General features: G+C 46.0%; 1 non-coding gene across 1 annotated transcript; it reads left to right on the forward strand.

Annotated features, from left to right (window-relative positions):
- Positions 1–300: 300 nt before the first annotated feature.
- On the forward strand, positions 301–407 carry LOC116657335. The gene has a single exon (XR_004312456.1). It is a non-coding gene; the product is annotated as a U6 spliceosomal RNA (small nuclear RNA).
- Positions 408–13359: the final 12952 nt, after the last annotated feature.

Raw genomic sequence — 13359 nt, forward strand, 5'->3', positions numbered from 1 at the left:
TCCAAGTCTGAGTTTCAGTGTGCAAGAGAATCTGTCTGAAAATTTTGTTTAAAACACAGATTCCTGGGCCTTCCTCTGATTCTAATTCAGGATACTTGGGTTGGGCCTAGAAATCTGCATTTTATAAGCATCTGAGACACCCAAACTGTTTTTGGTCTCCCTGTAAAATGTAGTGTGTGGCCTTTCTCAAATTCCCCTTATGATAAGACTCTCCTGGGTCCTTCAGCGAGTGAACGGATAAATGAAATGTGGTGTAGCCATACAACAGGATATTATTCTGCCATAAAAAGAGATGACATAGCGCTCGCTTCGGCAGCACATATACTAAAATTGGAATGATACAGAGAAGATTAGGATGGCCCCTGCACAAAGATGACACGGAAATTCATGAAGTGTTAAAAAAAAAAAAAGGAAGAAATGACATACTGACAAATGCTACAACATGGATAAACCTTAAAAACATCATGCTAAGTGAAAAAAGCCAAACACAAAAGGTGACATACTGTGTGATTTCCCTTATGTGAAGTGTCCAGAATAGGCAAATCCGTAGAGACGGAAGTTAGATCAGTGGTCGTCCGGGGTTTGGAGAGAGAGAGGAAAGCACAGGGACTGCTAAGGAGCAGGGGTTTCTTTGTGGGGAGGTCATGTTCTCAGTGATGGTTGCACACCTTTGTGAGTGTATTAAAAACCACTGAACTGTATACGTTAAAAGGGTGAATTTTATGGCATATGAATTATATCTTAAAAAAAAAATTCCCTGCGACTTTGTATTAAAAACCAGATTCCTAGGTCCTACCCAAGGTCCTCTGATTTAGCACCTCTGGGGAGGAACCTAAGAACCTGATTTTTAATAAACTCCTCCAAGTGATTCCTACCAAAATGGAAGTATAAGAAAATCTCCTTGATGCACTGAAGGCCTGAGGTGCCCTTCTTCATGGACCCCTGAGACCTCCTTTGTGGTTAGCAGCCTCTCAGATGGCCCCCATGGTCCCCCTTCCTAGTAGCCTGCTCCCCCTGAGTGTGGACTGGGCTTACTGACTTCCTTCTAATAAATAGAATACAACAGAATTGATGGGATATCAATTCTGATATGAGGTTTCTAAAAGAATGTGGCTTCCTTCCAAAGAAAGCATACAAAGGACCAATAAGCATATGAAAAGATACCCAACATTACTAATCACTAGAGAAATACAAATCAAAACTACAGGGAGCTGTGGATGGTCACTATAAACATACACAGACATACACACACACACACACACACACACACACACACACAGAGAGAGAGAGAGAGAAAATAACGTGATGGTGAGGATGGAGAAATTGGAACCCATGTGGTGGGAATGTTCAGTGGTGTAGCTGCTGTGGAGAACAGTATGGAGGATTCTTAAAAATTAAAACTAGAAATCCTATCTGATCCAACAAGCCTACTTTGGGATATAAATCCAAAAGAATTGGAAGCAGGATCTTGAAGAGATATTTGCACATTCATTTTCACAGCAGCACTATTCATGATAGCCAAGGGATGGAAGCAACCCAAATGCTACTGATGGATGAATGGATAAAGAAAATGTGCCATAGACATACAATGGAATATTATTCAGCCTAAAAAAAGAAAAAAATCCTATCACATACTGTAACATGGATGGACTTGAAGACATCTTACTAAGTGAAATAATCCAGTCACTAAAAAAACAAATACTGTATGGGTCAACTTATAAGAGGTGCCTAGAGTAGACAAATTCATAGGGACAGAAAGTAGAATGGTGGTTGCTAGGGAATGAGGGGAGTGGGAAATGGGGAGTTGTTCAATGAAGACAGAGTGTCAGTTTTGCAAGATGAAAAAGTTTTGGAGATCTGAAGCACAATAATGTGAATATACTTGACACTATGGAACTGCACCCTTAAAAATGGTTAAGATGGTTTAGAAGAAAAGGTTGTGGCTTCCATCTCAGACTCCCTCACTCTCTCTTGGTATTCTCACTCTCTGGCTCTGGCTCTCACTCAGATCACCAGCTGCCATGTTGGGAAGACACTCAGGCAGCCTATGGAGAGACCCACGTGGTATACAGTACAGGCTCACCAATAACCATCTGGGTGAACTTGGAGGTGACTCTTCTGAGGCCTGCCAACATGTGAATAAACTTGGAAGTGGATCTTTAACCCTCAAGTCGAGTCTTCATATGAAACTGCAGCCTTGGCCAACAGCTTGACTGCAACCTTGTGAGAGACTGTGGATTAGAGACATTCAGCTGAGCTGCATGTGGTTTTTGACCCATGAAAGTTCTAGGATAATTCCATGGTTCTGAAGGTTTCTTGGTTTAAGCTGCTAAATTTGAGGGTAACTTGTTACGCAGCAGTAGGTGACTAGCACACCATCCAATGCATTTTGCTCAGTTTGATTGCAATGCGTTCCCCACCAGGTTGTTCCAGATGCAACCCTGCTTTTCAGGATATGCAAGTATATGTCTCGTGTGGTAGGCCAAATAGTAAGACCCCCCAAAATGTCCGCATCCTAATCCCTGGAACTTTGGAATATGTTATGTCACATGGCAAAAGGGACATGGCAGGTATAATTAAGGTCACATTCTTTAAAGTAGTGAAATTATCTGGGATGACCCAGTGGGCCCAGTCTAATCACACGAACCCTTAAAAGCAGAGAACTTTCTCTGGCTGGAGCTGGGAGAGATTTGGCAGAAGTAGAAGTTGGAGAGATCTGAAGTGTGAAAGGGACCCTGCCACTGCTGGAGGGGACAGTGTGTACAACATGAGAACAAGTGCGGGCAGCCTCTGGGGGCAAAGACCAGCTCCCAGCCGACAGCCAGCGTGGAAATGGGGACCTCAGTCCTACAACTGTCAGGAACTGAATTCAGCCAAATACCCAAACGAGCTTGGAAGCAGTCCATCCAGAAAGTCTCCAGAAAGGAATGCAACCCTTCATTCTGGCCTTGGGAAACCCAGAACAGAGAAACCAGTCTAGCCAATGAGGACTTTGGATCTACAGAAGTGTGGGATAATAAATTTGTGTTATTGTCAGTCACTAAATGTTGGGTAATTTGTTAGGGCAGCAATAGAAAACTAATATATTCGTATGTATATGATATTTATTGGTTCTGAGTACTTTCCTCCAGGTTTCACAGCTACGCAGACGTTCCACGATGCTATTTATCATTTCCCACGTGTCCCAGCAAAGCAATCATTCACTATCTCAGTGTCTCTCTGTATTGCAGGCTCAAGTGTTCTGTGCCTTGTTTTCAAGCCTCTCTTAGGGAGACACTCCTTCTTTGGGAGCCTGGCGTCTGGCTGGAGAAAGACTGAGTGCCTGCTGGTTGCTTCTGAGGCTGCTGATCAATACTTACCATTAGGGCGACAACTCCATGCATCACTAAACTTTGACCTCTGTGCCCCAGAGCAGTCCCAAGATGCCAATTGATGTACAGGCAATATACATATTCCTCAAGCACAATACCTTCTTTCATAGACTTCCCTGAATTAAATTTTAGAGGCTTTAGCGATGACAAAATCAGGTTGCTAATGTACCAGCAAGCCCAGGGTATTCAGAAAGGGCGCTTGGATGAAAGTAATCGTGTTTATGCTTTTTAAAAAGATGTTTTGGATGGACACTGTATTTGGATTGATGACCAGCTGTTCCTGTCTTCTATGCAGCTGGGTGGTGCTGGCGTAGAGTGTCCCTTAAGTCAGCCGTGAAAACAAGTCCACACGTCGAAGCCCAAGACCTGAGAGCAAGCGGCTGCCCCCCACCTAGAGGTCAGAAGGCAGGCCTGGAAGAGAGCCTGGAAGAGCTTTAACCGCACTTTTCTTTTATCTACAACTTACAGAATTTTGATTCCCCAGAAGGATGTGTTTTTCAGTGAATCTCTTCATCACGGTCTCCCATCACATAACCTCGTGGTGCTCTGAGTAAGAGGGGAGGACACTCCTGTATTCCTGGGTCTGTTCAAATGGGATCAATTGCCAAACAGTGGTTTGGATTAAAACCAAATGGTTAATCTAATCAGGATGTCAAGAGGCAGTTATTCTGATGAAAGGAATCATATCTGAATAGCCTTTGGCAGCTCCTTATAGCCAATCAGTGAGTCCCACACATTCAGCCCTTCTGTGGAATCAGGGGGTGTTGATTGCTCCGATGAAAGGGGGTTTATCAGAAGAGAAGACTCACGAGAACCCATTGAGAAAAGATAGCTGAGCCTCATAGGAACTGAAAAGCCTTCAAGAATCTAAAAGGGCTACTGCTTCCACCTCTTTCTCTCATCACTTTCTGGAGCTCCTGGCCTCCCATCATTACCATCCTCTGGAATTCTCTGCTTACTAATTGGCGTGCCCAAGGCAGAGAACTCTATCAGCCTTGAGTTTACATCACTGATAGTTCTGTACCCATCACCATCACGGACGAACTTCATCCTGAGTCTGAATTCTGATCTGCTCAATTTTAAACTCCCAGGAGAGAATTTGACTGGCTTGGTGTAGTCAGGTGCCTAGTTCTGTCCCAATCAGCTGCACCCAGGATGAGTCGGGATCACAAGACAGGAAGGGCTGGCTCCTCCAGGTGGTGGATGGGGCAGGGAGAAAATGATAGACGCTACCAGAATTGTTTCTCAAGTGGTAACAGCAGATGCCTCTTTGATCCTTCTTTTCTTACCAATCTGCAAACTCTTTAAAGGCAGAGGATTTTTTTTCCCCCTCTTTATCTTCACCATCATGCTTAGCTCAGTGCTTTATACACAGATGTTCAGTAAAAAAGACAAAGTTGGTCATGCCAACTTCCAATCATACGTACTTTTAATAGTTCTTACCACACTGGCCATAACCTATCTGGGTGTTTAGGCAAGACAAGTGGGGTCAGATGGGCTGACCACTCCTGCGTTCTTTCTTCTAGCACTGCTTAGGTTAATAATAAACTATTATGTACTATCCATTTTCCAAAGGGCAAGCATAATGTGAAGTGTTTATACATCATTATCTCATCTTGTCACTATGATAATCCTATGAGGAAACTCAAGTTCAGAGAAGTTATGTAACTTGCCAATGGTCACACAGCTCCAAAGAACTACGGCCAATTCTAAACCTAAATCTGTAGCCCAGCCATCTTAAGCACTGCATTTTCCTTCCTCCTGTGCCATGGGGAGTTGTGAATGAGGCTGAGGGATGAAGCTAAGAAGAGAGGTGTTGGCTGAGTCAATGCCAATTTTGTGAACTAAACAAAATTGTTCCGTGCTAACAGCTTTTGAAAGCTTTTTGAATGTGGCCTTGGGCCTTTCATGGTTCTGAGGTTTTCCTGCAACTCCTCTTAATCGAGTCTTTCCAGGCTGAGCTGTAGGATTTAAGTAGTTCAAGAACCAGAAAAGAGTGCTTAGAATTCCCCTCCTTTCCCTCTAAGCTGAGTGAGATTGTGTCCCCCAGCTTTCTGCTTTAACCTCCGGAGAAACTTCTGGGGAATCTGAGACAAGACCTGGGTCCAGGCCGTTATTTTGTATTGTGCTTTGCTCAGTGAGACTAAAATCCACTCACCGAGTCACGCACCCTGGCACCAGGCTGGCTCTGTTGCCCAGAGGAAGAGGTGCCTTCTTCTACTTCATATTCCAGGGCGCCCCATGGCTGCACTGTGGGCCAGGGGAAGACTTGAACGGATTTAACATTGTTTCAGACTCCCCCTGGTTTAGGTTTAGGTTTGGATTATAACTTGTTATTATCGAGTCCAAATTTGTACTGGTTGCCACAGGACAGGCCAATAAATCGAGAGATGGATTGTTGGGGCAAGGAATAGCGACTATATTTGGAAAGCCAGCAGACCAAGAAGATGGTGGACTTGTGTCCAAGAACTATCTACCCTGAGTCAGAATTTAAGCCTCTTGTATACTAAAAGGGGAGAGGGTGTGGCTAGTTGCTGTAAACTTCTTGGTGCCAGAATCCTTTGTTCTTGCAGCCATCCATGTAGGTCTGGTCACAACGTTCCTACAAACCTCCAACAAGACAAATGTTATTCTCTGTTCTGAAACTTTTTCTCTCTATATGAATGGAAGAGTGTTATACCTGTAAAGGTAGAGCCTTGAGACTGGGCCATCCTGTATTCTGTATATACAAAGGTTAAAAAGAAAAGGAAAAGATCCCATATGGAGTCAGATTTGTTCTTCCCTGTTACAATGTGATAATGCCATTTCTGGGTAACACCTTTAAGCGCTGCATCGGTAAGAGGGATTCAGAGTCTCTAGGTCCTTCACAAGGGAGAGAGGGGTTGCATAGGTGACTAGAACTGAGTTCCCACTGTCGGTGGGAAGGTGGGGTCATCTCCTTGCCAAGTCCCAGCTAGCCTCTCACCTTTCTGCCCACAGCCCTAATCCAAGCCACAGTGGGCGATCTTAGCAGTCTTGGGCATGGTGAGGAAAGACACCGGAGACCCAGCTAGCGAAACAACTGGTCCCAGGCTTAGAGCAGGGCCATGTTAACCCTGAGAAAGGCTGGCTTGCCTTAGAGCTCTTTCATTCTCAGGAAACTGAAAGTCCCGCCACCCAACTTCCGGGACACTGTGAGCAGAACTAAAGGGTTACATAGCATTTATGGCCTCTTTACTTTTGTTTCTAGGTACTGTTAAGATGCCTTTCCAACATGCTGTCATGATTTAAATTAGGCATGTGTGCTCATCCTGAAATATATAGATGGATATATTTTGAATATATTCCATATTCCATACACTTTGGAATATATTTGGAAGAGAGATAGGATTTTAAAGACACAGAGGGACTGTGAGTTTCAAGATCCCCTTCCTCCTGCCCCTACCCCAGGCTCATTCAATAGCTGGACGTATTTATACTTGGCAGTACCTAGGTAGTAAAGTATAGTGGGTAAAAAAACAGTCAGTCTGGAGGGAAAGACCTGGGTGGGTTCAGATCTCATCTCTGCCACTCACTAGCTGCATAGCCTTGAGCAAATTACTTAAACACTCTGAGCCTCCTTTTCCTCCTTTGTAAAACGGAGATAATAAATTTCTTCTTCATAACCTCATTATGAGGGCCAGTAAAATGATGCATGTGGACCAGTGACAACAGGGCCGAGAACACATTCTTTTCAAAGCTCTCTAAGGTCTTGTCCCATTCTATAAGGTCTCTGGTTTGCTTTCCCATAACTCATCCTCACCCTATGAAAGGATGGTTTCCTACGGCAGACACTGCTGGTTGCCACCCCAACTGCCAGTCCCCAGACCTTCTTGTGGACTGAACACCAGTTCTGTTCAGGCAGCCATGTGCCTAGCCCCAGGGGAGGAATCATGATCTGTGCAAGCCATTTTCGGTTGTCCCACTCTCCTTATCTTAACTGGTCTAGGAGAGGGCACACGATTGAGTTCCCAATGAGGCATGAGGGAAAGCCTCTCAATACAAGGAAAGAGGAGTGTGGCGTGAGCCTCATTTTGGCTCTAGCTGTCTTCCTTCCTGCTGTAGGTACTGCCAGGTGAGAATGTGATGCTTGGAGCTGCAGCTGCCATTTTGTGACCATGTGGTGATAAGCATGAGGGTGACAGCAGCGGAACAGAAAGAGTCCAGATTCTTACGACATTGCTAAGCTGCCAGATTGACTCTGGGGATGCTTGCCTCCAAACTTCTTTTTTAGTACACAATAACTCTTCTTATATTTAGCCTATTGTAAACCTGGTTTTCTGCTACTTAATTGATACCCTCCTTTTCTGCTTGCCAAGCCTGGAAAATGACTGCTATACAAATTCTGCCCTGATATAAAGACATTCAAGTCTCATTTTCTCCCTCTACATTTAAGTAATCAAATGTCTTTAAATAAATTCTGTGCTTACCATTATAGTGAAATTGCTCTTGAAAAGGTCACCAGTGACTTCTTGATTGACGTGTCTGATGAAGGCTTCATCTAATTTCACATCCTGCTGAACCTCTGCTCCATCAGACGGCTTGACCACTTTCTTATTCTTACAGTGAGTTCCCTCCATGGCAGATGTCTCTGTACTTTTATGGTCCCTCCTCTGTTTTCCCTTCTCTTTCTGCCTTTCAACTATGGATGAACCCTGACATTCTGCCCTCTGTCTCTTCCTTCTTATCTCTCCCTAGGTACTTTCCATGAACACCTTCTCCACTTCTGAGACGTTGGTTACCACCCACATCCGTATCGCCAGTGCAGGTCTTTCCCTAGCGCCACACCCACCTTTCTCTCTGTGCACAGGACGTGTCCATGTTGCTGTCCCCTGAGGACTATAAACACCATATTTCTAAACAGAGCTATGTTCCCTACAAATGTATGTCTCTGACACACCTCACCACTCACACTAGCCCTCAACTGAAGACCTCAGAGTCATCCCCAGCAATGCCTTCTCTCCCAACATCCAATTAACCACCAAGTATAAAAAATGCCTCTCTTCTCAGGAGTCTGCTGCAACTTCGTCCTGTCCACGGCCGTGGCCTACATTCGTCATCCCTGTTTCGCAAAAGCCTCTCTCGTGCCTCCAGTCTCTCCCCTCTCCCATCACCTGCCTCGCTGTTAGAGTGGGTCTTCTGAAAACAAATTGAATCCTATCTCTGGATTTGACCTTTTCCAAGGGACTGTGTAGATGTGTGTGGGTGGGGAGGTTGTATCAGCCCATCATGCCCTCCAAACAAAGCTCACAATTTACAAGGGGGCACAGAAAGCCCTCTGGTCACTCTGGGAACAGACTGGATTTTGTGTTTCATTTCCTACCATCTCCCCTCCGCCCTCCCTCCAGCCTCAGCACAAGCTCCCCGGGGACACCTATTTCCCTCTACTGTTTCCTCTGATGAGACGCCAGACCCATATCCCCCAGCATCTGACCCCCTAGCATCCTCTAGTTCTCAAATCAAACTGCACTTCTTCCCCACGCCGCTCCCTGAGCCTAGGACTAAGCCAGAGTTTCTCAACCTGGGCACTGTTAACATTTAGGGCTGGATAACTCTTTGTTGTGGGGGCTGCCCTGGGCACTGTAGGAGGTTTTGCAACCTCACTGGCCTCTACCTACTTGATGCCAGTAGCTCCCTTCCCCCGACAGTTGTGACAAGTCTCCGTGTCCAAAGCCCGCAAAATATTCTCTGCCCCCGTCCACCTCCCTGAGAAGCACTGAACTAGACCGAGTTCCCTTCTTATCACCCCAGAGCTCTCAGTTCTTCCCAGATCATAACACCATGGCTCATTGTTTAAATGGCTCATCTGACTGTCTCATCTATTTCAACAGACTGTTATCTCCAGGGGGACATCTCCCAGGGCCTGGCACCCAGTAGGCATACAGTGTAGCTTCATGAAAGAGACAGCTCCATGATGGGAGTGACCTTGCCTGTCCTCTGCCTGTGCCCAGTATGGTGCCAGCACACAGTAGGGCTCAGTAAATATTTGGTGAGTGAAGGAAGGACCCAATGACCCCATTCAAGCACTCATTTCTCTGTGAAACTTTTATTAAACATCTGAGTGACAGTCTTTTCTTCTCTTTACCCCATGATATTTTGTACATTCCCTGGCACTTATTGCATTGGAAATTGAACAATGTTCTCTCCGTCTTCAGGCCTCTTTCTAGAAACAGGAAAACTTGGTCCATTCCTGTGCCCCGGAATCCCATCATCTACCTCTTCCTTCGACGGCCAGACCTGTTCCGCCCCTGGCGGCTCCCAGCCACACTCTCCACACACGCTCATCCATCCTCCTTTAGCTGACTTCAGAGAGAAGGACAGCCTCAGAGCTGCTGAGAAAGAAGAAGCCACTCGAACTTCAAGGCCCCGTTTTGCGCTGCTCTTCCCCAACGTCGCTCCCCACCCTGGCAGTGAATTCTGAGAGGTCTTCCTCACATCCGGCGCTCGCTCACAGCCTCTCCTGGGGGCGGGAAACAGCACCTCTGCAGCGTGCCCAGCACCTGATGACTTGAAATACAAGAGCCACGGTGGCCTTCACGGTGGAAAGGAGCCCTGTGAACAGACATTCAAAACGGCTGCTGAATAGGAGAGCAGCCTGCCTGGGAGGGAAGAGTTCAGGACCCGGAGAAGAGCTGGGTGGCTCTTTCTGCACATTAGATGCTTAATATGCATTTTTTTTTTAAGTCACAAAGGCCTGTAGGAAGAAGATGCCGAAGTTAATATGTATATTTGGCATCCAAGCCTCCGCAGAAGTAACAGCACGGAGGCCTGGTGTTTGGTTTGAGGTCAGCTCCGTTTAAATAGCCAGGCCAGGTGCAGACACACACGCTGGACCTTTGAACTCAGTGTGTTGCAATCCAGATGTTTGGCAGAGGTGACGAACTTGGGTCACTGACGGTGAGAGAGTGTGCAGCGCTCTTCTAGCATCTTCTACCGGGAGCCCTGGACAGTGGACTTGGCCCCGAGCCCACTTTCCTCGCCAGAGTCAAGAAACAGTAGCAGCTGCAGTTGTTGCTAGGGATGAGGGATCATCCGCTGGGGAGCTGAGACGCCGGGCGGGGGAGGTGGGCAGCGGGAAGGAGGTCATGAGATTGACCATGCTCAGCCGCTGCCCACGTTTGGATTAATTGGAGACATTCTGCAACAGGAAAAATATTAGGCTTTTAACAGCAGCCCTGACGAACCTGATCCATATGACCAAACGAGTCTCAAAAGCCACCGCTATCATTTATTAAAGGAGGATTTGCCAAATTGCACGGTTCTTCTAGAGTTTTCCAAGTCCCACACTTTGCCTCAAAAATGTGCACAGAGCGAGGGGTTTGAACTTTTTGAGTTTAATGCAAAGCACATATGTTGTTTGGGTTTTGTTTGTTTGTTTGTTTTTACAGTAGCAAAATATGTTATATAAAAAGGAACCATATAGCAATAAAACGATAATGCAAACACAAACCCTCCGAAAGAAAGCGACATATTTCTAATGAAAGGAAACAACCACCTTCTCTTGATCCACAAACAAAATAAAAAGTGACGAAGAGGGGTCGTTTCATTCACAGATTGTGGAATCCTACTGTTCACTGCTCTCCGAGAGAGTATTTTTGAGGCATGACTTAAAACGGGAATTTTCAGAATGAAACAGCTCCTGGCATGGTGGAAAGGACACTGATGTTGGCAGCCAGGCAGCTTGAATTCCGGTCTTGACTGCTGACCCCTGCTTCCTGCCTTCCAACCCCAGCACTCCATTCAAAGTGCTCTTGTCAAGGGGACCAATGACCTTCTAATTGCTAAATCCAAAGGGCATTTTTCAGTCCACTTGTGACCCGACCTCTCTTCAGCAGATGACATAATTGCCCACTCCTTCCTCCTTGAAATCCTCTCGCCCTGTGCCTTCAATGACACTCTCCCGTCCTGGGTGTACTCTGGCTTTCCCCGTCACTCCCTCTCAGACCCCCTCTAGGCTGCTCTCTTTTCCACCAACGGCTACAAGCAGCTGCTGTGGGCTGAGGTCATGCGAGGCTTTGTGTGCATTTTCTTATCACCTCGTCACAGCAACCCCTGGAGGTAGGACTTGGTTCCATTTTACAGACAAGGAAAATAAAGCTCTGAGCTATCAAGGAATCTATACCCCAGGTCTCACAGCTGATAAGTGGCTGGACAGGAATTCCCATCTAGGTTTGTTGGAATTCAGAATCAAGTTCTCAATTACCACGCTGTAATTTCTCTTCCCCAGGTAGCCCCTTAATTAGGAGTATTTCCTGGAGTTCTGTGTTTGGCCCGTGTTTCTTCTCTCTGCCCCATCCCTGAGAGGTTCATCTTCAGCCTTCCTTTCATAGCCCCTTCATGATATCTTTAACCAAAATCTACCCTCTGATCCACCTTTCCAGCTGTTTCCAAGATATCTTCATGTGCATGTGCCACAGTCACCTTGCAGACGTGGTGATGGTGGGCCCACCAACCGCCCTTCCATTTCTGCTACTTGGCCGAAGTCCGTGGTTGCTTACAGAGTGGGCACGTGACCTGATCCTGCCAGGAGAGATTGCTGGCAATGTCTAGGAAAGGTTTTTTTTCTCCCTTTAAAAAAGACACATGAAAAATGGTTCCTTTTCTTCTTCTGGATGTTGTTGTGCCTTGTAATACTGCAGTGGTGACAACCATCAGCAACCATGAAGGATAGGTTGACTCCAACAAGAGAAGCATAGAAATTGGGTCCTTAATGACCAGCTGATAGTATCTTAACTGGGACAGGGGCTTCCAACAATGTTAAATAATACTTTTTCTTCTTGTTTGCATGGCTTTTTTCTTTTCTTTTCTTTTGTTGTTGTTGTTGTTACTTGCAGCCAAAAGCATCCTAAGTGACACATCAAATTCATCATATTCACAGCTCAACTCAATGTCTCCTCCTCCAAACAGCCTCTCCTCCTACGACTCTATCTCTGTTAATAGCACCATAATTGACTCATTCACCCAAGTCAGAAGCCTGGACATCATCCTTGACTCCTCCCTCTGCTTCACCCCAAAGTGAAACCAGGAATTAAGTCCTGGAAAGTCTAATGTTGAAATCTCTCATTTTTTTCTTCCCATTAACCCTCTCCTTGTTCTTTTCAGCACTTTGCTGAATTTTACTGGTCTTCTGCCCCCTTTCTCACTCTAACTCAAGCCACCACCATCTGTACTGCTCCCAAAGAGATTTTTAAAACTCAGTACTAATCCTGCAACTCCTTTGATCAAAATGTGTTGTTAGTCTACCCTCGTCTTCAAGATGAGATCCATCCAATCCACGTGGTTTCTAAGATGCTTCAAGACAGGATTACTTGTCTGGACTCTCACCTCCACCACTCCATGTGCGCTTTAAGTTCCAGCGCATTGATTTCCTTGTGGTCCACAAGCCAAGTGTCACTGCATGTGCGGTTCCCTAGACCTGGGATGTCTTCTCTGACCTGTCTCCCTGGACAATCCTGGCTGGCCTGTATATTCTCAGGTACCTGGGTTTGCCACCCATACAACATAGCAAGTGTGAGTTTCAGGCATGCCAAAATTTCTTTCCTTATTTTCATCTCTCTGCCCTTGACTTTTATTTTGAACCCCCATCCTAACTCAATCTCGGTCTGTTTGGTGCTTCCTCTTTTTCTGGTGTTGTATCTGAGTTGTAGACTCTCTAATGTCAAGGTGCTGAGGGACGCGTCTGCCTGGTCCCAGGGCATCTGTTCGTCACAGGTCGCCATAGAGACATCCCTGGTTTTCTCTTCATAGCCACTTCCAGTGCAGGAGTCATCGTGGCAATGCCCAGTCCATGCTGGATCCCTGGAGTCTCTACCAGGTGGCTTTGGCTATGTCTGCATAGACACCAGGACTCCTGCTCTGAAGTCTTGCCACCTTCATGGGGGTTTGTGGATGGACTCCCACTCTCGGGCCGTCGCCCCCTCCATCTCATTAACTCCTTGCCTTCTCTCCCTCCCACAGCACCTGGGAAGTT

The sequence above is a fragment of the Camelus ferus genome, chromosome 17 (genome assembly GCF_009834535.1).
Source record: "Camelus ferus isolate YT-003-E chromosome 17, BCGSAC_Cfer_1.0, whole genome shotgun sequence".
Lineage (NCBI taxonomy): Eukaryota > Metazoa > Chordata > Mammalia > Artiodactyla > Camelidae > Camelus > Camelus ferus.